This window comes from Ammospiza caudacuta, chromosome 6, assembly GCF_027887145.1.
Source record: "Ammospiza caudacuta isolate bAmmCau1 chromosome 6, bAmmCau1.pri, whole genome shotgun sequence".
NCBI lineage: Eukaryota > Metazoa > Chordata > Aves > Passeriformes > Passerellidae > Ammospiza > Ammospiza caudacuta.
The window spans coordinates 64,027,149-64,049,986 of NC_080598.1; the positions used below are offsets into that span (position 1 = coordinate 64,027,149).

At 52.4% G+C, this 22,838-nt stretch overlaps 1 protein-coding gene across 4 annotated transcripts in view; it reads right to left on the reverse strand.

Annotated features, from left to right (window-relative positions):
* Positions 1-22,060, reverse strand: part of FRMD6 (FERM domain containing 6) — a 45,407-nt gene extending 23,347 nt beyond the window's left edge. For 2 of the 4 annotated variants that reach the window (XM_058806647.1, XM_058806644.1), the window contains exon 1: positions 1,739-1,844. The gene's annotated coding sequence lies outside the window, so the exon portion shown is untranslated. Of the gene's footprint in view, positions 1-1,734; positions 1,845-21,954 lie in introns of those variants that run through there. The other 2 variants (XM_058806646.1, XM_058806645.1) reach the window with 2 other exon arrangements.
* Between the last annotated feature and the right edge of the window lie 778 nt (positions 22,061-22,838).

The following is a 22,838-nucleotide window of genomic DNA, read 5'->3' on the forward strand; positions in this document are numbered from 1 at the left end:
CCAGCCCAGAATTAGGCAGAGCAGCACAGCTCCATCAGTGCCACGCGGGGAGCAGCTCTGGAAAAGCAGAGTTGGGCTCGGAGGGGAAAACATCCTGCTGGCCAGAAAGGCACTGGCCACGAGCAGGAAAAGGAGGATCAGGAATGGGAGATGGCAGAAAGGTGGCAGGGGGCCAGGGGCACGGCAGGGTCAGGATGTGCCTCACTCCCACGGGCGAGTCAAAGCACACAGGAACACCAAGGATGGCGCTGGGAAAGCTCAGCCCAATTTCCCCGCTGCCACCAGGGCACCGGGTCAGATAAAGCCTGGCTTAGGAGCTGCATGGATTGATCCAGAACGCGTCAGGGATGGCATTCCTGGTGGGAAACGCAGAGAGGGCCATCAGGGACACCAGCAGGGAGCAGCTGTCACCCTAAGCACCTCCATGGGGTGGGGGGCAGCCGAGGGTTAGGGGAGCCCAGGGCCAATGGGGTCCCACAGGTGGCTGTGACCCAGGGACAGGAGGATCCATGGATGAGAGGATCACAGGCAAGGGAACCAAGAGATGGTGGGGACCACGGCTGAGGGGACCTGTGGGTCACCACGAGCCACAGAAAAGAGCTGGCACAGGCACAGAGCACCCACAGGTGAGGGGATCCATTGGGGATGCGTGACCCAGGGGTGAGGGGACAGTTGGGTGAGTGTGGCCTGGGGACAAGGGGGCCTGTGGGTGAGACCCAGGGGTGAGAGGGGACCCATGGGCACCTGTGACCCAGGGACAAAGGGACCCATGGGCACCTGTGACCCAGGGACAAAGGGACCCATGGGTGAGGGGACCTGGGGGTGAGTGTCACCCATGAGCAAGGGGTCCCATGGGTGAAGTGACCCATGGGTGAGTGTAACCCAGGGACAAGGGGACCCACGGGTGACTGTGAACCAGGAATGAGGGGACCTGTGGTGATAGTGACCCACAGGTGAGAGGACCTGCGGGTGAAAGCAAGGGGTCCCGTGGGTGAGGGGACCTGTGGGTGAGTGCCACCCAGGGAAAAGGGTCCCAAGGGTGAGAGAGACCTGTGGGTGAGTGAGACCACAGGTAAGCGAGACCCGTGGGCGAGTGTGACCCAGGGGCCAGGGCTCTCACAGATGTGGGGATGAGTGTGACCCAGGGGCCGCAGGTCCCGCAGATGTGGGTACTCAGGGGCACGGGGTCCCGTAGATGTGGGTACCCACGGACCGGGGCTCCTGCAGATGTGGGGACGAGTGTGACCCAGGGGTCCCGCAGCTGTGGGTACCCAGGGGCGCGGGGTCCCGCAGATGTGAGGATCCAGGGACGAGTGTGACCCAGGGGACAGGGGTCCCGCAGATGTGGGGACCCAGAGGCGCGGGGTCCCGCGGGCGAGCGCGCCCCTGGCGCGGGTCGGGGCGGCCGTGTCGGTGTCGCGGCGGTGTGGCGGCCGTCGGGGGCCGTGGGGGGGTTCCGGCGGAGCCGCAGCTCCCGCGGGCGGGCGGGCGGGCGGGCGGAGGAAATGACTCGCATTCCTGCAGCCGGGGCCGCTCGCACCGCTCCGGCTCCAACTCGCCCCCGAGCGCAACAAGCGGCAGCGCCGGGCCCACCCGCGGCACGGCCCCGCGGGGGCGAGCCGAGCCGGGCCGGGCTGAGCCACAGCGAGCCGAGCCGAGCCGAGCCGAAGGGAGCGGAACCGGGCTGAGCCGAGCCGGGCTGAGCCGAGCGGGAGCGCGGTGCGGGGCACGCACCTACCTGCGGCTGCGGGAGCGCGCTGCGTGCCGGCCGTGCCGAGCCGAGCCGAGCCGAGCCGAGCCGTGCCGTGCCGAACCCCGCCGTGCCGAGCCGAGCCGTGCCGAGCCCAGCCCAGCCCAGCCCATCCCGCCGCCCCCGCCCCTTCCCGGGCCGCCCCGCACCGCCCCGAGCGGCACCGGCACCGCCTCCCGCCCCGGCGCCGGGCCCGGGACAGCGGGGACAGGCTCGGGAACGGCGCGGCCCCGGGCTGGAGAGACGAGTGGTGACCCCGGAGGAGGCGTGGGGAGCCCGGCACGGTGCCCACGGAAGGCTCCGGGAAGAGCCCGAGCACGGCATCCCCTGGGAGGGCACTCGGGCACCGTCCCTGCGGGATGGAGCCAGCGGAGGTGCCCGGGAGCGGAGCGGAGCTGAGCATCCTCCAGCGGGGAGAGCGGCCGGAGGAGCCTCCGAGGGCTGGGGAACGCTGCTCCGGAGGGCTGGGAGAGCTGGGGTGTCCAGCTTGGGTTGGCCTTAGAGCCCCTTCCAGTGGAGCTCCAAGAGAACTGGAGGGAGTTTGGATAGGGGGAATGGATTCCCACTGCCAGAGGGCAGGGATGGATGGGATATTGGGAAGGAATCCTTCCCTGGGAGGGTGGGAGGCCCTGGCACAGGGTGCCCGGAGAAGCTGTGGCTGCCCCTGGATGTGTCCAAGGCCAGGCTGGACAGGGCTTGGAGCAGCCTGGGACAGTGGAAGGTGTTCCTGCCCATGGCAGGGTTTGGAATGAGATTTTTTTAAAGAGCTCTTTTAATCCAAACAACCCTGGGTTTCTATGATCTCCTAGGAAAGGCACTCACATGTCCTTTGGAGGGGTCTCAACACCCTTGTGTAGGGGACCCCCCACACCCTTCCCAGTATCCCCAGCGCTGGGAGATCACAGAATCCCAGTTTTTAGGATTCAGGTTGAGGCAGGAGCAGAATTAAACCCTATTCTCATTAAATCCCCCACTAGCAGCTGGATGAAGGTGAGTGTGGCTCACTCACATGAGGCCTGACCACCCTTAGGAGCTGATGCACACACAGATCCCTCTCCATAGGTGACCCAGGCCCGGAATAGCAATAGCAGCAGCACCATAAATTAGCAGCAAAGCATCTCCAAGCCGCTCCTCCTTCAGAAGTGCCATCTGGCGAGATTGCTTTTGGAGGAGTTATTTATTCCTCACTTTAACTGTCTAAAGGCGTTTCTTGGGCTGACCTGCGAGGCCACCTCAGCCCCCGCAGTCTCTCCGAGGCTCTGGCAGAGAGGAGCCGCTTGTTCCCAGCCCTAAATAAAGAGCAGCTCTGCTGTGAGCACCCTGACACTCCTTGCTGAAATCTGTTTGCAGCTCAGCAGCTCGTGCTGGGTAATTCCATTATGGGAGTGCGCGGTGTCGGCGCTGGGAATCCAACACTCTCCTTGTGGAGAAAAACAACCTGGCTTTCTGCAGGGATGGGGCTGGATATCCCTTGGGTTTGGGATCACTCTCATCCTCCTGTCCGTGCCAGGTGGAACTGGGAGAGGGTTTCTACCCCACAGCTCCTGCTCGAGTCCTTACAAAGACACTGGTGCCACTGCCAAGGGCATGGAGAGCGTCCTGTCCAAGCAGGGCCTGTCATTCCAACACGGCCTGTCTTTCCAGCCAGAAATATCTTTTTTTTCCCCAAAAACTCCCTCTGGAAACACCCCTCCTGCAGATGACACAAGCAAAGCCTCCCTTTGGTTCATTTATCCAAACCCACAAATCATTTTAGGGATATGGGGTGGCACAAGCAGGACACGGCCCCATTGTTGCGGTGCTGAGGAGGACGAGTGGGTCCTGCTGAGCACATCCCAGCCCCGTGGAGCACAGGGATACAGGAACCCAGCTCCTGCCTTGCTGCAGAGGCTAAATAAAGCAGCAGGAAGAGCTCTGGGATGCCAGCGAGGCGATGTATAAACACCGACGTGGATGGCGCGGCTGCTCCCGAGCCGGGGGGAAAATCTCGGCTCATTCCAAAGGGAGATGCTCCCAGGGCTGGAGGAGACACTCCAGGAAAAGCCATCCCAGGCTGCAACGTGGGGAGAGCTCGGAAAGATGGATCTCAGCCAGGGTCTGCTCTGCCTCTGCTCTCTGGGAGAGGAAAAGTCCAAAGACTCCGGTGACATTTCCCTCACAATCCTGGAATTAATCTCCCTCAAAGTCCCAAGGAGCGGAAATGCAGATGGAAAATGGGAAAAAAAAAATTGAATTCTTTTGGGGTTGGTTTGGTTATTTTTTGCATTGCTAAGCCTATCTCAAAATAATAATAATTAAAATAAAAAAAGGTGGTGTGGTTATGGCTGAAAATACCATTCCCATAAAATACTCTTGCACTGGATGTATTTATATGGAAAGGACAGGAAATAGCAGCAGCTCACTGTGATCCTGCATTATCACCAGGCGAGTGTCTCCCATCCCAGAATTTCAATGCTGCCATTGTCACTGGCAGGAAGGGACACGGAGACGTGGGAGCTCTCTTATCTCATAGTGTCCCTCGGATTTTGGTAATGGCATGAAAATTATTACTCCAAAAGCAACAAAATAACAACTAAACACACCCCTTTCTGCATCCCACCCCCTTCCCAAAGGCTGCTGGATTAGTTGTGCTAACCCAGGCTTGCTGCTTTTAGTGCCCAGCATCCATTTCTAGGAATTTTTGGGATGTCCTGCTAAGAAAATTGACCCTGGAGCAGCAGCACAGGGACCTCAGTGCTGACCACAAGCCTTGTGGGGTGCATTTGGGGACAGGGGTGTCACCTCTGCTCGGTGACACCTGGCACAGCACCAGACTCCACGATCCTGATGGGCCCCTTCCAGCTCAGCATATTCCAGGGCTCCAGCTCTGGCTGCAGCTGGGATTTAGAAATTCCTCCCTGGACAAGAGAGGAAAACAAATCCCAGCTACTGTGAGAGGGCTGTGCCGGGGCTGGGAAGGTTTCTCAGCCCATAAGGGGAAGAAATTAAATAAAGAATCCCTGGTGTGGAGCCACAACAGCCGGAGTGTTGCTGTAAACTCCGGAGAGGAGCTGGAGCTCGCTCCCATTCCTGCATTTCACGGGGATTTCCAAGGAAGCTTTTCCTCCCTCCCTGGCCAGGCTGGGGTGGCCAAGTCCTTGTCCCCCCCAGCACAGAAGTAACCAGGCTGGAGGGACCCTCTCCAGCTTTTTCTGGGCTGTTTAGAAGAATTTAATCTGATTTTTTAACCATAAATACCCAACTCGTGGAGATCTCATCCAGCCTCTGCTTCAATTTGGTTTGAATGTAATATAATTAATAACCCTGAGCTGATTAATAATAATAATAATAATAATAATAATAATAATAATAATAATAATTTAAAAGCCTGAGCACCCATTGGGACCCCTTCTCAGGGGTTTTGCCCCAGTACTGCCCCTGGGGGTACCCACCTGAGGGCAGCTCCAACTCCATCCATCCCAGCTGAATTTTGAGAAAACTAATCCCTGGATGGTGCTGGGAAAGGGGGAACATTCCCTGGGAGAGGCCTGGGGACACCCCAGCTCAGGAGCCAGGTGGAGAGCAGGATGGTTCCTTAATTCTGGATTTTTGGCAATGGCAAACCACTCCTGGCTCCCCAGGAATTCAGGGATGCTCCCAGAGGGGCTCTTCCCATCTGATTTTAGCCAAGGGAGGATGCTACTACATTTAACTGGCCCCCAAAAATCCCGCTCTGCATTTACCGTGCCCAGCCTTTGCTGGTAAGTCAGCAAGGACGAAAATAAGATGAGATTTAAACCCAATGAGGCTGGAAAATGAGAAAATCCAGCCTGAACCCCCAAGTGTTGGAACCATCAGGAAAATCCAAGCGTGCACCCGGCAGCGGAGCATCCCCCAGCTCCTCCAGCCCAGCATCCTCCTCCTCCTCCTCCTCCTCCTCAGCAGCAGGGATGCCATTGGAGCCGCGACATTCCTCGGGATGGCCGGAGGGAAAGGCGGGATCGCCCCAAACCCAAATCCCCTGCTCCTCACCCAATCCTCACCAATTTGCTGAATTCATCAGCAAATTATTTATAAATTCAGTGATTTTCAGGCAGGGATTTTCTATGGAGTAAGTCTGGCTTTCCCACAGACCCATTCCCAAATCTACTTTCATTTCCCTCTTTTAAAACCCCATTTTCCCCCTCCCACCCTTTCTGTTTTGGGGGGCCCCAAAGAGCTTTTTCATGGCCTGGAGGTTATTCCTAGAGTGTGCTCCCAAGCTGGCAGAGCTGCTGCAATCCCATGGAATTGTGGTGTAAGGCAGGAAAGGGCGGTGGGGAGGGCCAGACGGGGAGGAAAGATCACAGGAGCGAGCAGGGGAATATTTTTAGCCCGTCTGTTCTCCAGCACTCCATGATCCCAATCCCATCTGACAGAGGGGCAGACGCCTCAGGGCTGCTGGAATGGGAGAGAAACCCCAGCAAGGGCCCCCTCAGGGGGGTCACCAACAGCCCTGACCTACAAAACATCAGAGAATCCCCCCCTCAGTTGGGTGGGTGGGAGGAAAACTGGGAATTTCTCTGTTGGACAAAAAAAAATTAAAAAATAAAAGAAGTGGAGTTTGGGTGATGAAAGACATCAAAGAGCCGGGGCTCTAAAGGAGGAGGTGTGGGGGGCACATTCCCCCTGGCACCCTGTGCCCAACTCCTCGCTCACCTGCGCCCATGGATTTCCCATGGCAGCATGGCTGGGTTACAAGTTTGCAGGAGCCACTGTGAAATCTGGGAATGGGGTCATGAAGCTGAAGGTTTTGCTCCAAACCTGATCCAGGTGGATCTGGGATAAAGCTGGGAAAAGGGGTCGGGGGACAGGGCTGGCTTTGCTCTGTGCAAAGTGCAGCAGCATCAGGAATGGATTGGGCACGAGGGGTCATGGAGCAGCACCACATTCCCACTGGGAGAACTGGAGATCCTCCCATGCACTTCCTGAAGGGAACCCAGCAGAACCCTCACAGCCTGAGCCAGTTCAATTGTCACCCTGATTTTTTAAGATTTTCTAAGCCTTCTGATGTTTACACTCTTGTAATGAACTTTCTTACACACTTTCTGTAAATAACTTCTTGTTTTGCATTCTTTTATAGAGAAGGAGAAATTTGATGGACTGTTGGTTTGTCCAGTGTCATTGGAGAGGTGACACTGGACAAACTCCAATCCACTGTCACTTTTGAAAATCTATAAATGTCAGAGTCAGAAAACAAACTTCCTTTGTCCACCTTGAGAACAGCAGTGTGTGCGTGTTGTGTTATTTCGTGTCCTTTGGTGAGAGCTAAATTAGGATTTCCCCATGATTTAATAATTTATTAAATTAAAATATTTTTTAAACTAATTAATTAAATAAATTTAAAAATTCCCCATAATTTAAACCTCAGCTCCATCACAGAAGGACACAAAGGCTTCTGTCGTATCCCATCCCCTTCACCCACATCACCATGCCCTGGGGTGGCACTGCCCTGCTGGGATGTGCTTTCCTTGGCATGGTTTGTAAAAACCCTGGTGCTAGCACAACTTTCTGGGGTGCTCTTTGAATAACCCTAACCCAGCAGCTCTGCTGGTGCTGTTTCCATCCCCAGGGAAAGCAGGCAGGCACCTTTTGCCCCTGGAAACAGGACACCAGCCTGGTGCTGTGTAAACAGGATATTGCAGCAGGGAAAATCCAGCCCAGTCCCCCCCTCGGTGCCCAGGGAGCCCAGGGAGCTTGGCCATGGCCCCATGTGTCCATCAGGCACCCATCAATGATTTACTGCTGCTCTGAAGAGCTGTTTGTGCTCCCGGCCTCGCCGCCGGCCCCGGCCAAGGTCAGCGCTCCATTTGGCAGGGAAGGGATGGATGCCAAAGGGGAGAGCGGATGGGAGTGCAAGGCAGGGAAAGGCATAGCCCTCTTGGACCCCAGAGCCCCCCTGGACCCCAGCAGCAGCTCCAGGGGCTCATCCTGAGCATCCCTGCTCCCACCAGAGGAGCCTGGAGCAGCTGGGGACAAATCGTTCCATATTTCCACGATTTGGGTTGGATCTTAAAGCCCATCTCATTCCATTCACCACTTCCACATCTTCCTCATCCCCCTCCTGGCACCGCAGGGGTGCCAGGGCTGGTGCCAACAGCACCTGCCTGGGGTTTGAGTCACAGCAGGGCTGAAATTCCCATTTGGAGACAGCGGTAATCACTTCCCACTGGGATCACCAACACCGGCCTAAAACCACTCCTGGGAGCACCAACATGGCCTAAAACCACTCGTGGAAGCACCAACACGGCCCAAAACCACTCGTGGAAGCACCAACACGGCCCAAAACCAGTCCTGGGAGCACCAATATGGTCTAAAACCAGTCCTGGGAACACCAACATGGCCTAAAACCAGTCCTGGCAGCACCAATATGGTCTAAAACCAGTCCTGGGAACACCAACATGGCCTAACACCACTCCTGGGAGCACCAACGTGGCCTAAAACCAGTCCTGGGAGCACCAACGTGGCCTGAAACCAGTCCTGGGAGCACCAACACCAGGATATGGGGCTGGATCAAACCAGGCACCTCACACCAAGGGTTCCCAAGCTGCCAGTGCTGCCTGGCAGAGTTTGTGCAATTCCTCTGCTTTTTGAAGCCGCCGCCGGGCCCTCCCCCTACGCCTGCCCAAAAGAGAATTGATTTTCATGAAATGGACTGAGGCAGCCTCCAGGAGGATCCATAGCTGGGCTAATATTTGCCTAATGGGCTCCCACAAATAGCTCGTTAATCCCTTTGTGTTTATTAATGGCACACGGGAGCCAGACAGCTGCAGCCAAGATCCCTGTGCCCCTGAGATCCCAGAGAAATCAGATTTTGGGGTCTCCAAGCTCCCAGAGACCCCAGATTTCAGGGTTTCCAAGCTTCCTGTGTCCCTGAGCTCCAAGGGAAACCAGATTTTGGGGTGTCCAAGCTCCCTGTGTCCCTGAGCTCCAAGAGATTCCAGATTTTAGGGTTTCCAAGCACACCAGGTCTCTGAGCTCCCTGGATTCCTGAGTTCCCAGGGTTTCCAAGCTCCCCAGGTCCCTGAGCTTCCAAGGACCCCAGATTTTGGGGTTTCCAAGCTCTCTGTGTCCCTAAGCTCACAGAGACCCCAGTTTTTGGGTTCTCCAAGTCCCCTGGGTCCCTGAGCTCCCAGGTTTTCCAAGCTCCCTGGGCACGTTGCTGTGGTCCCATATCCCTGTATCCCTTCACTTTGGTCACCCCCTTTTTTGTCCCTGAGCCTCTCCTTCCCTCTCCCTCCCAAAAATGGGCTAAACTCCCCACTGAGTGCTCTGGCACCCATGGGACAGCCTGGAGTTGGCACCATGTCCCAAAAAGCCTTGAAACCCCCCAGATTTAGTCATAGATTGGGAATATCTCCCTGCTGTGGCAGCAAACAGCTCATTTATGTGTTTATTTGCTTATTTAGCTGTAAATTAATATCAGGAACGTTCTTGTAAACTTGTGAGTGAGCAAATGCATTTGAGGGCTTGAAAAATCATGGTGCATTATTGCAGTGTATTTTTCCTGATGGGATTTTGGGGTGCTCCTTTGGTAGGGAAAATCTGTGGATAGATATAGATATAGATATAATTTATATATATAATAATATATTTCATATAAAAAACTATAGATATAATTGATATAAAAATATATATTATAATTTATATGTATATATATTTATATATTTCTATATAATATATATAATATAGAGATAGATACCAAATATATACCTATATATAAAAAGATGTATTTATACATGATATATAAATATATATTATTAATTTTATATAAATATATGTATATTTATTATATAAAATTTTATATTATATAAAATTTATATATTATATAAAGATTTATAATTATAAATATATATTCGATATTTATATGTATCTAAATTATATACTATTTATATTCTATTGTTATTTATATTATTGTTAATAATTTATAATTATTAATAATAAATTATAAATTAAATATATAATTTTAGAAATGTAAAAATTATTAATAATTTATAATATAATATAAATATAATTCATATTATTATAAATAATATGAATAATATTATAATATTATTATATATATTCTATTATTTGGTCATTTATATATAAAGCCTGAGCAACTTGGGCTAGTGGAAAGTTTCCCTGCCAATGGCAGGGGTTTGGAATGAGATGGCCTTTAATGTCCCTTCCAATCCAATCCAAACCATTCTGGAATTCCATGATTCCTGTTGCCACCCCTCCCTTCTCTGCAGCAGGAAAAGGCAGAATTTTGGTTTGGTTTGGTTTGAAGGGCAGCTTTCAGCGGAACCTTTCCCTGATATGACATTTCCCCAGGAAGCAGCAGCTGTGGATCTCTGGGGGTTTCCCCTGCCAGCCCCACACGCTGCTCCCAGGAAAAGGGGGTGTCTGAATGGTGACAATGCCATCCCCAGCTCTCACCCAGCTGGGTCATCCTGCTCCAGAAGGATTTGTCCCTCAGGAAATCAGCAAAGCTCCCCCTGGAAGAACATTGTCTCCCAGATCATCAACAAATTGAATTTCTGGAAAATGTGGCCTTGAAATGACATCATTCCCTGGGAACGATGACACCAGAACAGGCTGAGGGGACACCAAGGCCAGGTGAGGCTCAGGGATGTGCCCCATCCCCGCTGATTTCCATCCCAAAGGATGGGAGCTCTTGGGGTGAACACAGTGCCCAAGCCAGCCCCCATGGGTGGTGTGGCACCCTGAGCTGGGGTCCTGCACTTCCAGGAGGGAATTTGCTCCATGTTTAGAGCCCTCTCTGCCTTCCCAGGCTCTGGGATTGTCCCAGGTTTCATTAGAGCAGACTGGGAGGGGAGAGCTGGCTCACCCTTCCCCAGGGCCGTGTCTGGGAGCTGGGGCAAGGCAGGAATCACAGCTTTGGGGACAGATCTGGGCCACCCCAAAATGTCCCTTCCTGCCTTGAAAGCTCCCAAACCTCTGTCCCATCCCTGGAAGTGTCCAAGGCCAGGTTGGATTGGGCTTGGAGCAACCTGGGACAGTGGAATGAGTGGAATGAATCCCTGTTTCTGTCAGGGGAGTTGGAACTGGATGGTCTTGAAGGTCTCTTCCAACCCAAATAATTCTGGGATTTTAGGGTTCTAGTCTATTTTGGGGTCCCATCCCAGCAATGGGTACATTGGGTTTATTGGACCTGTTAAATTTTTTAACAAAAAATTTAACTCCCCTCCATGGCAGGACCTGTGTCTGTGATTATCAAGGCCAGGCCCCATCACCAAAACCTCAATCCATTCTCCCACGAGCTCGCATTTTCATGGCACCCTCAAAATCCCTGGGTTCCTACCCCAAACATCCCAGAGCAGCTGGACCTGGCCCTCTCCCCTTCCCAACCAAGCTGTTTATGAGCTCTGGGAGCACAATAAAGCAAAAGCAGCTGTGGCTATGACCTCCTTTTATGTGATTCCTTTTTTTTTCCTTCCTCTGAATTTTCATGATCCAGATATAAAGCCCTGGGAAAGAGAGGTTTAAAGGAGAACCCTGACACCCATTATTGCAGGGGCATGAAATGCAGAGCCTTGACTCTCATCCATCCCATGAAATTATTTCAATCCAATCCAAAATGATTTCAATGATCCAAATGATTTCAATCCAAATCTAATGGTTTTTTTTTGTTGTTTATTTTTAAAGAAAATACTAAAAATAAAGCTCCTGGAAGCCAGTGATGGACAGTGAGGGAGAAATCCCAGGTGTTCCTTGTTCAGCCTTGCCCACCTCATGTTTGCACAATTCTGCCCTGTGCCAACATTTCTTTGTCCAAGGCCTTCCCTGAAGGAAGGAAAGGGGTGAAGGATGCTGTGGGCATCCCAGGAGAACTGGGAAATTGTCACCCCTGTGCCACCCTGCTTGTGGCACCACTCCCAGCTGCTCCAGCAGCACTTGCTGTATTGAAAATTAATGCTTTTATTTTGCAGAGGGTCCTGCTGTTATCCCATCCAATAAACCCAATCCTGGCTCAGCCCAGATCCCATCCTGCTCCAAAGCCCAGGAACAGATGCCTCCATCTCCAGCCGGGATTTTCTGCAGTGTAGGGCTCCCCTTTCCTCCCATTTACATCCCAAATCCTCCCATTGGATGTGGCAGCACATCCCACACCCCAGATTTCCACAGACCCTCAGCACACACTTGGAGCAGGTTGTTTTATGGCACCAGTGATTAGGAAGATGCTGCCTTGAAGAAAGGAAGGGTTGGGGCTGTCAGAGCAGGAATTCAGGGCTCTCTCCAGCCCCGTGGTGCTCTGGAGAGCCTGGAGCTCCCCAGGGCTTACCCCAACACCAGCTGCTTGGCTCATCATCCCCAAACCAAATAAAACTAAAAAAAAAAAAAACAAAAACAAACAAACAAACAAACAAAAAAAAAAAAAAAAAAAAAAAACAGAATCACAAAGTCTCCAATTTTTGTGCTCTGTATGTGAGGAAAGAGCTGCAGCATCCCTCCCTGGAGCAGCCAGGACTCCTGTGCTCTGCCAGGGCAGCTGCCCCTGGTGAAGCCTGGTGCCACCTCCTCACCCTCCTCATCCACAGTGGGGATTTTCCCCTCTTTCCAGCAATATTCCCAGTGCCTGAGGCTTTCCCAGTTTCTCAGGAACATGGAATGCTGCTGCACACATGGATCTGCCCAGCCAGTGCTCCTAGGAGGAAATCAGCAGAACAAAGCAGAGAAATAACCCTCCCAGTTTCTTTTTCCAAATAGAAATCCCTGCTTTTAGGCATAATCAGGAGAGTTTCCAAGGCACAAATAGCCTTTCTTCCATCCCTCCCTCCCCAAGCTCAGCAAACAGCCCTACCTGCAGAGCCAGACTGGATTTATCACATTCCCATGGCTGTGTTTATGACAGGGCTGGATCTCAAGCTGTTACATGAAGAACACCAGGCCTGCCCTCCCTTGAGCTAGGTTTCACACCCAGCCTAAACCTAAACCTAAACCTAATCCACATCTCATCCCTCAGACACCCCAATTACCCGGTGCAGGGATTGCTGCTACCAGCTCCCGCTCACCATGGGGAATGAACAGCACAATTCCTTCCTCCCTAGCCATCCCAGGAGAGGACAACACATCTGTGGGAGCAGCAAAATCCCATCCCAGAGCTGCCCCATCCCAGTGGCGTGGGAAGCTCCCCACACAAGTGCCCAGGCCAGCCGGGTGGGGTGAGCCTGGAGAAAACATTTAATTACACAGGGCTGGGTGTTTTTCCAGTTGCAGAAGCCCAGCTGATTATTCCCTCCCTGTGCCAGGTGCCATTAGTGCTGTTTGACTACTAATTGGCAATTAATAATATCTTTGCATGATGCAAATGGTTTCTAAACACCTGCAGATCGATTATTTTGATGCCTTCAGGTTTGCAAAGTGCAGCAGTGTTTGGGGGCTTGGATGATGGGGGGTTTTTGCTATGAGCTGGAAAAGTGGGTGTTTAGGGGTGCAAAAGGATCATTCCCACAGCACCTGTGGATTCTTTGCTTCTTTTTTGCCAGGGTTGGGATTAAATGCATGAAATGGTATTTCTTGTAGGGACTGAGATGTTTATTAGTTCTTATCTCTGTCACAGTCTCACAAACCTTGAGTTCTGCAGCACTTCACTCTAACAAACTAAAAATGGAGCCCCATCTCTCTCTATAAGGCTTTTTAAGGATAAACTGTCCAATTAAGAAATGACACCTCAATTATTTTCACTTTTAACCCAATAACCAACCACGCGTGCCTGCAATGGGGACGTTTTTATCCAATTACACAAAACCGCCCAAACCCATGGAGAAGAAGGTGAAGAAGAAGGAGCAGCCTCCACCCTCAAACCTCCATCTTCTTTTTTATATATTGCTATATTCTAAACCCTTAAACTCTGAGTTTTCCACCCTGTGATATCACACAATTCTGTTCAAACTCCACACCCACAATCCCAGTTCTGCCATTCCATTCTGGAAGTTTTTCCACAGCCCTCAGGTCAGTGCAGTGTTCTCCTGGGGGTCAGAGCCTGGCAGCACAGAAAGCCCAAAATTCTCAGCAATTCCCAGGGTCCTGAGAAGCCCCCAGCAGGAGTGGGCAGCCCAGGGAATGCCTGGCCGGGGAATTTCCCTGGCTGACCCACGGGATGGGTGCCAGGGCTGCGGGGCAGGGCTGGGGCTGCTGCTGCTGCCCAGCTGATCAAAAGGCCACTGGGACGTGTCTGTCTGTCCATGGACAGGACATGCCGGGCTGGTCCTGCTCCAGGTGCCACGGGGAAGGAGGGAATGACATTCAAAACAGCCTCAAATCCCAACAGGAGCGGGATGGGAGGGAGACAGCATGGCACGGAGGCAGCTTTGCTTATGCTAATGGGGGAGAAGAGTCTGCAAACAGCTCCAGGTGAGAAGATTGGGCTGGGATTTTCCATGGGCAATCAGCCAGCCCCGATCCCTTTTATCTGCTCTCGGGAATGTCTGATTCCTGGGGGGATGGCTGCTCCTCACCCCGAGGCTCTCCAGCATCCTTGAGTTGCAGCATCCATGGGCCCCATTCCCCAGGTCGGGGGTTTTGGGGGAATTTGGCTGCCCCTGAGCACCTCATTCCTGCAAACATCTGCAGGAGAACTGGGGAGAAGCTGGATAAGCAGCACAGGCTCCACCCACGGTGTTCCAGAGGATTTGGGGTTATTTTGGGGAAGAAACACAGCATCATTTTGTTTTCTATTTCCAAGGGCTTTCATGGGGAGGGGGAATTGTGCAGAGAGGTCCTTCCCCCTCCACAGCCCCATCCCAGCAGGATCAGCTCCCTGATGGTGGTGGCAAACCCCTCCTGAGTCATTTACCTGCTTTAAATCCATCAGGATACAAAGCTGAGGTGATTCTTTCATAGCACAAGCTACTTATACTCTGAGCTGTGTTCCCACACTGTCACTCCCTTTAATTTTGGGGGATCAGATAGCTCCTATCAGCCCTGCTAACTCTGCTGGCTGCCCAGCAAGTCTTGCTCTGGGCTTACAGAGGCATCTCTAGGAAAGATAAGCAAGATAAAGGAATTGCACACCCCAAAAGACAAGAAGAGGCTCCACAAGTGCAGTGGGAACACCTGCCTGGAATTCTGTCTCCCTGACTCCAGGACTGGTTTTGCAATCAGATCTCCCAGAGAATGAACTCACACAAAGAACATGGAAAACCAGCAAAGGCCCCATTTTTCCCCCATCTGGGCAATTCCCAGAGGTGGGTTTGCAGACCTGGAGAGCAGGAAAATATAAGTCACTTGTGCAATGGGCTGTGTGATGCTGTCAAGTGCTCAGGGAGATCTTTCAGGGAAGGGAAAGCGAGTTGGGAGCAGAGCAAAAGTAATTTTTTCCCTTTTTCTACCCAAAAGCTCTTCCTGACACTGAGCAGACCCTGCTCAGAGAACACCTCAATAAACACTTTCCTTCCCAGGCTGCACATGAACTTCTCACAAAAAAATAATCAGTGTTCCTTTGATGAATCATTTGCATTCAAGGTAATTAAACTTTAATCAGCAAAGCCAAAGAAAATGAGGAGTTTTTTTTTTCTCCAGCAGAGATGAGATAGAGCTGGACCTGATTCCTATCAAACCCAACACTGCCCAGCTCCTCCAGGTCTCTCCATCTCTTGTGGGAAACAGGGTGAGGAAGAACAAAGGGTGCTAGGAAACAGCAGGATAATCCATGGGTTTTCCAAGTGAAATGGCAGCGCTGAGTTCATGGGGATAAAAATTCCCTGCTCCTCCCTGTCTGCTTTCTGGTGCCTCACTTGAAAACCCTCAGTGCTGGAAAAACCCTCCCCACCCAGGCAGGGCAGCCGAGGGCAGGGGAGCTGCTCATTACCTGGGCTGGCTGGGCTGCTGGGAATGAGGCTGCTCCCTTTCCCTTTCTGTCCTCTCCCTCTCTCCATCCCCATCCTTGTCCCCATTCCCATCAGATTCCCATTCCTACCTTGTCCCTGTCCCCATTCCTGTTCCCATCCCTGTGCTTGTTCCTATTCCCATCTTTATCTTTGTTCCTGTCTCCATTTTTGTCATCATTCCCATCCCTTCTCCATGTTCATCCTCATCCTTATGTTTGTCTCTGTCTCTATTCCCATCCTATTATGTCCCCATTCCTATCCCCACCTTTATCCTTGTTCCCATCCTTATCCTTGTTCCCATCACCATTCCCATCCCCATCCCCGTCACCATTTCCATCCCCAGTTTTGTCACCATGTTTGTCTCTGTCCCTATTCCCATCCCTATCCTTATTCCCATTTCCATCCCTAGTCCTTTTCCCATCTCTATCCCAATCCCTACACCTGTTCCTATGCTTGTTCCTGTCCCCATTCCTATCCCCATCCTTATCCTTGTTCCCATCCCCATTCCTGTCACCATTTTCATCCCCATTTCTGTCACCATGTTTCTGTCTATCCCTATTCCCATTTCCATCCCTAGTCCTTTTCCCATCTCTGTCCCAATCCCAATCCCTACACCTGTTCCTATGCTTGTTCCTGTCCCCATTCCTATCCCCATCCTTATCCTTGTTCCCATGCTAATCCTTGATCCTATCCCCATGCTTGTTCCTGTTCCCATCCTTATTCTTGTTCCCATCCTTATCCTTGTCCTCTTCCCCATTCTTGTCACCATTTTCATCCCCATTTCTGTCACCATTCCCATCCCCTTCTCCATGTTCATCCCCATCCTTATGTTTGTGTCTATCCCTATTCCCATCCCTATCCTCACTCCAATTTCCATCCGTGTTCCTTTTCCCATCTCCATTTCCTGTATCCATTTCCATCCCTTTCCCAGTGGGGGACAGACCCTCTCCTCCCTCTCCCCCAGCAGCTGGAGTGGTTGCAGGTTTTTTTAGCCAGCCCTGTTTTTTATCAGGATTTCAGTTAAATCCCAGGTTTCCTGCTAAATTCCAGCTTTTTTTGTGAGGACAAAGCTGTGCAGAGCTCAGCCAGGCTGTGGGACCCAGCTCAGGCACTTCCCTGAGGGATAAAACTCTGGGAAGCAGAGATGGATAATCCTGATCTGGTGGGTGACATCCCTGCCCATGGGGTCCCTTCCCACCCAGACCACCCTGGGGTTCCAGGAGTCTGTGAAGAACATGGATATGGAGCAAAACCAGCCCTGGGGACAGTTTGCAAACCAGCAAGAATTCCTCTGCTCCCTGCAATCCCCAGCAAACTTCCCCTCTGCTAATAACTCACTGGGATGTCACAATAACAGCCTGCACCCTTCCTGTGGGTGCAGCTCCTCTGCCAGGGACAATGGCTGGAAAAATAACCTCAATCCTTTCATTTTAGGGCTAAAATTGTGTCTTAGTAGGGAAAAGGCTGGGATGGAACCTGGATCTTCTGCTGGGAGCAGCGTGGGTCCTCCCTGCCACCCACTGCATGGACAGGGGACTGTGGGAAATAAGCTGATAGGCCAAGAAATGCATTGTAATTAAGAAATAGTTGGCTTCTGATTGTGATGGTGTGAATTATATATATTATATATTCACCCTTCACATGAAACTAAAAATAAAAATTTTAAAAACACTTCTCAGTTGTCCCGTCTCTGGGTCAGAAAAGAGCTTAATCCAACAGGGGACCAAGAGCTGGGCCTCTCTGCAGGAAGAGTGATGTTTTTGGGGGTGGGTGATGGGGATATTTATGGTATGGAGGTCCCCAAAGTTTGCTTTGCAGGAAAGATGGAGGAGAGGGCTTGTTGTGAAGGGAAGGGAAGAGAGGAGGAGGAAATGCAAACTAATTAACTAATAAATATGCTGGGTTGGCTCGGGGCAGCAGGAGAGCAATCCAGAGGGCTGACTCACTCTGACTCAGGCAGAGGAGTGGGATGGAATCTGGCTCAGGAGCATCTCCTGCCTCAGCCATGCTGCCAGGACTCAGGGGCTGATCCCAAACCTGACAGGGCCGAGCATCCTGTGGGGACCTTCTTCATGTGGGCTTTGCTTTCTTTGGAGAAATCACACTCTCGAGGGAAACAAAGCTAAATTCACCAGCTGGAACGAGCAGCTGAAATGGAGTCAGGCTTTAGGATGCAATTCCCTGTCACTCCATTTCTACCTTAAAATCAGGACAGGTGGGAAATTCCCCTTGACGCAGCCAAAGCAACCGTGGCTGTGGGAGGAGATGATGGTGTCACCAGTGCTGGGATGCCAAACATGAATCCCAAAGGCATAAAAAATGTCCAGAGCCAGCAGGATGACCAAAGGAATCATGGAATCAAATAATCCCAGAATGGTTTGGGTTGGAAGGGACATTAAAGATCATCTCATTCCATCCCTGCCATGGCAGGGACACCTTCCACTATCCCAGGTTGCTCCAAGTCCTGTCCTTGGACACTTCAAGGGATCCAGGGGCAGCCACAGCTGCTCTGTTCCAGGACCTCCCCACCATCACAGGGAAGAATTCTTTTCCAATATCCCATCTGACCCTGATCTGAGCAAAGTTACACCCCCTTGTTTTGTCCCTCTAGCTCCTCATCCAAAGCCCCTCTTCAGCTCTCCTGGAGCTCCTTTAGGCTCTGGAAGGGGCGCTGAGCTCTCCCTGGAGCCTTCTCCTCTCCAGCTCTCCCAGCCTGGCTCCAAGGGAGCAGAGCAGCTCCAACCCTTGGAACAACCTCATGACTTTCCCTGGGCTTGTTCCAGCAATTCCAATCTTTCTGATGCTGCAGCTCTGCAGGTGGGGTCTCACCTGTGTGGATCAGAGAAGCAGAATCCCCACTTTCCCTGCTGCCCCCGCTGTGGGCTCAGCCCAGCACCCAGCTCCATTTTGGGGCTCCCAACCCACATGGGGGCCTCACACTGAACTCCTCACCCACCAACACCCCCAAATCCTTCTCCTCAGCGTTCCCCTCCCTCCATTCTCTGCCCAGCCCGTGCAGGGACGGCTCTGAGGAGATGGAAGGAGCCGGGCCCTGCGGGGAGGCCGTGCGGGCCCGGCATGTCGGAGCAGGCCGCCAGGGAGGTGCTGCCTTCCCCTGGCTCCTGCTCGCCCCGGCTTCGCCCCGTTCCTGCCCGATGACTGCCTGGGATTGCTTCACCCCACACGCTCCAGCCCTGCGGCAAAAGTTCCCCTTGGCACCCACTCCCTGCTCCCCTTGGTGCTGCCCCAGGGACGGGCACGGCCGTGGATCCATCGAGGCGTGGGGGATGTGGGTGCGTGGCCTGAGATGTGGGCAAGGGCATCACGTCTCTGCGCGCCCACTTCCAAGAGGCTGTGCCAAAATGTTTGGAGGAGATGAGGCTCCTCCATCAGTGCCCTGATATTCCCCCTGCACCCCACAATAAGTGACAGCGTGCTCTTGGTGAGATGAGTTCAGTGAGACAATCCTACCCTCAGCACAGGCATGAAGGAAAACAGAGAGAAAAAAAATTCTGCAGTCAGCTTAGGTTTTTTCCCACCCCCAGAGGCTTTTGCATAGACTTTCTTTATTTTTTTTTTCTATTTTATTTGTTCTCGCTCCCTTTTTTCTTTTTCAAAATATTTTCAACCGACGCGTTACTGAAGTCGTTTGCCTCCTGACAAAACCCGGGCTGCCTGCCAGCGCATATTTCTGATAATTCATCCATTATTAAATGAAATCAAAGATAGGAGTTTAAAGGAAAAAAAAAAGCCATGGGAGTGCTTGCATCTGAAAGAGAGAGGCTGTTTACAGCTGGGCTGGGAGTTTCTTCCATGGCAAAAAGATCTCCCCAGGGAAAACCAACCCAAAATGCCTGCCCTGCTCCTCACACTGCAAACATCTCTGTGTGGCCGTGCGAAAACCCAGGGATTCTATGAAGTTTTTCTGCCTGGATTAAGGTGATTCCATCCTGACTTGGGTGGGTGCTGCTGGATGTTCGTTCCCCTTCCTCAGGGAGAGCCTGCAACCCCTGGCCAGAGACAGCCTGACTGGATCAGCCGGTCCTCTCCAAACCGGAGCGAGAGGAAAATCTGATGGAGAGGGAGGGGCCCAGCAATTACAGTCTTTTCTTTTTAATAACCCTCGCTGCTTCCCCGAGTCCATATTTACATCCTTGGCACCAAAGTAGTAATTAAAGTCTCTCCACTCAGGTCTAAACAACAGCAGACCCTCCTGTCATTAAAAGAAGAGGCAAAGCTGAAAATAAACCTGATTTTTATGGCTTTGGAGCCTCAAACCTCTCTCTATCAGCTGACTGGGCAGCAGGTTTTAGGGTCACACCTCAGTGCTTTGCTAGGACATGGATAAGCTGCATCTGTCTTCATGGGATGCTGGGGTGGAAAACTATGTGGAAAACTCCTCCATGCCACTGGTCCCTTCTTGTGCCATTTTTTGGCCATTTCCACTGCCCATGATGGAATTAATGGGCTTTGGGGTCTGCAGACACCAGCTAAAGGACTGAGCCATGGTCGTGCCAGGAGCTGCTCAAACCCTCTTGCTCTAAAGAAGCTATCAAAAAAACCTGTGAGAAAATTAATTATTCACTTAGAGTGCTAATTAAGCTGATTTGCTCTGTGAGGGCATTGAAGGAAATGAGCTGGAGAAGCTCTTAATTGTTTAAAAAGAGCAATCCTACAAACACTCCTCCCAGGCTGCTCTGCTTGCCAAGAGAGCCTGGTCCCGTGTTCCACCAGGTCCAGAGGAGTTTCATGGAATGGTTTGGGTTGGGTGAGGCATTAAAGACCACCTTGTTCCACCCCTTTTCCAAGGGCAGGGACACCTTCCACTATCCCAGACTGCTCCAAGCCCTGTCCAACCCGGCCTTGGACACTGCCAGGGATCCAGGGGCAGCCACAGCTTCTCTGGGCACCCTGTGCCAGGGCCTCACCACCCTCAGAACCTGGAATTCCTTCCCAATATCCCATCTAGCTATCTATCCCTGCCCTCTGGCACTGGGAGCCATTCCCTGGCTCCTGTCCCTCCATCCCTTCTCCCCAGCCCCTCTCCAGCTCTCCTGGAGCCCCTTCAGGCCCTGCTCAGGCTCCCTGGAGCCTTCTCTTGTCCAGCTGGACACCCCCAGCTCTCTCAGCCTGGCTCCAGAGCCTTGGAGCACCTTCATGTCCTCCTCTGGACTCGCTCCAGGAGTTTGACAGTATCTGTGCCAACATCAACCTTGCAGATGATCAGCCACGAGCCCTTGTCCCTAAAATGTGTGACCCAATACAATCCAGAGGGGGTCCCTGCCAAAAACACCCAAGGAACGCCTGCCATTCACACATATAAAAACCCAAAAGCCACAGGCAGCTTGGAATTCAGCAATCCCAGCTCATTCCTCAGGTTATGGAAGCTGGGAAGCAACAGGCAGCAGGACCCGAAGGCAGAGCGCTGCACCCACTGCCCAAAGCACCCTTGGGTGGGTGGCTGTGGAAGAGGGAGCTCTGTGTGCCCTGTGCCAAGGGAACAGGCTCCCTCCCAGCTGCTGGGTGCAGGGTGGGAGCAGAGGTGCCCCCAGGACCTCACCCAGCCTCCCACAGCAAGGAGTGGTGCCCTGCCCACACCCAGCCTTGCCCTCCCACTCCCACCAGCATTTCGCTTCGATCCCACCTCACCGGGATCTTCCCCTCTTGTCCTGTAGGGGTTGGTGGAGGAAAACTCCCCATGTCACGTGGCAGAGAACAAAAGGAGCTGTTTTTAACCCAATGGATTCGTCTGTGACAGGAGCAGGGCGATGCCACACCAGCCTCCCTTCTCCCATAGGAATCAGTCAGGCACAAACATGGTGGGTTTGCTGGCAAGGAGCACATCCCATCCTCTCCATCCCTTCCACCTCTGGCAGCTGCCAGGATGGGACAAATGTGGGGCTTGGTGCAGGCAAAAGATGGAAATCACACGAACAAAACCAAGGGAAAAGCCAAGATCCAAGCAAACAGCATTGCACAGGAGCTCGGGGTTTTCCCGAGGCCATATCATCCTCCACAAGAATTCCCAGATATCTTCACCATTCCTGGCACAGCTCTTGTGCCAAAAATGCCATGACAAAGGAAAAACACGGCCACAAGGAGCATGGCTGCCAATGCTTGGCCAACCATGAGCTCCACAGGAGAAAGCAAAGCTTTCTGACACCGAGATCCTCTGCTGAGTTTACAGCAGGTGGGAAGGATTTCTCAAGCCATGGGAAACACCTGGATAGGCACCTCGCAGTCAACACCACAGCCCCACATCTCTGATGTCCCCACCAGTAGCAGGTCACCACCTGCCCCGCCACTCCCTTCCATCCCCAACACCACTGAAACAGGCCCTCATTTTCCTACCTGGTGCCGGGAACATCTACGAGTCAGGTTCCTCCAGCAGCTCCATGGCGAGCTCAGCGTTGTCTCAGCACAGCTGGAAGATAAAGCCACCAAGAACAAAGCTCAGTGTCCCTGCAGAGGTGGCGTTCCTCAGGGCAGGTTCCTCCTGTGTGGCCGCTGGGAGCCCATCCCGAGGGAGCCGTGGGGCTCTCCACGTCCTGCTGGGCTGGTGGGGCGCCGGGATCCCTGGGAATCGTGTTCTGCTTGGAAGGACCAACCCTTTTTGACTGGTGTCCAAGCCCAAAGCGCGTGTTCTTACCTGCTCGCTGGAAGACAGGGGAAGGCTGGACCACCTTTCCGAGAAACACATGGATCTCAGCAGGGTGTGGACGTCCTGCTCCTCACCCAGACACTGTTTGGGAGAAAAGGGGGCTGCGAAGTTGTGGGAATTTGGAGGAAAGAGGTCGGAGGTGCGAACGCTCCTGCGGCTGGAGCCAGCAGGGCTCTGCTGGTTGGTTCACAGCAGAGCTGTGATCAACAGGGATGGGGATGTCAAGCTGGGACTTGTCTCCTCGGCAAGGAGAGGGAACAGCAGAGATTACTAAGTGATGCAGGAATGTGGTTTGTTTAATATGAGCCATCAACACAGAAGAGTAAAATAATGACAGATGTGTAATCACATTTCCTGAGTCTAAAACCATGAGATCGAGAATTTAAACACCACTTTTCCCAAGATCAAGAAGAGGAGCCGTTTGGCTAAGAACTGATTTGGTTACTAATTTCCTTGGCATTAAATCAGCTGTTTCCCCAATCTCTTGACAGGCTTTGCTCCAAGGACGGGGCTGGTCCCTGCCTTGCTTTGATGTGAGGGTAAGCAGAGAGGGAAGATGCTTTGGAAACAGGGA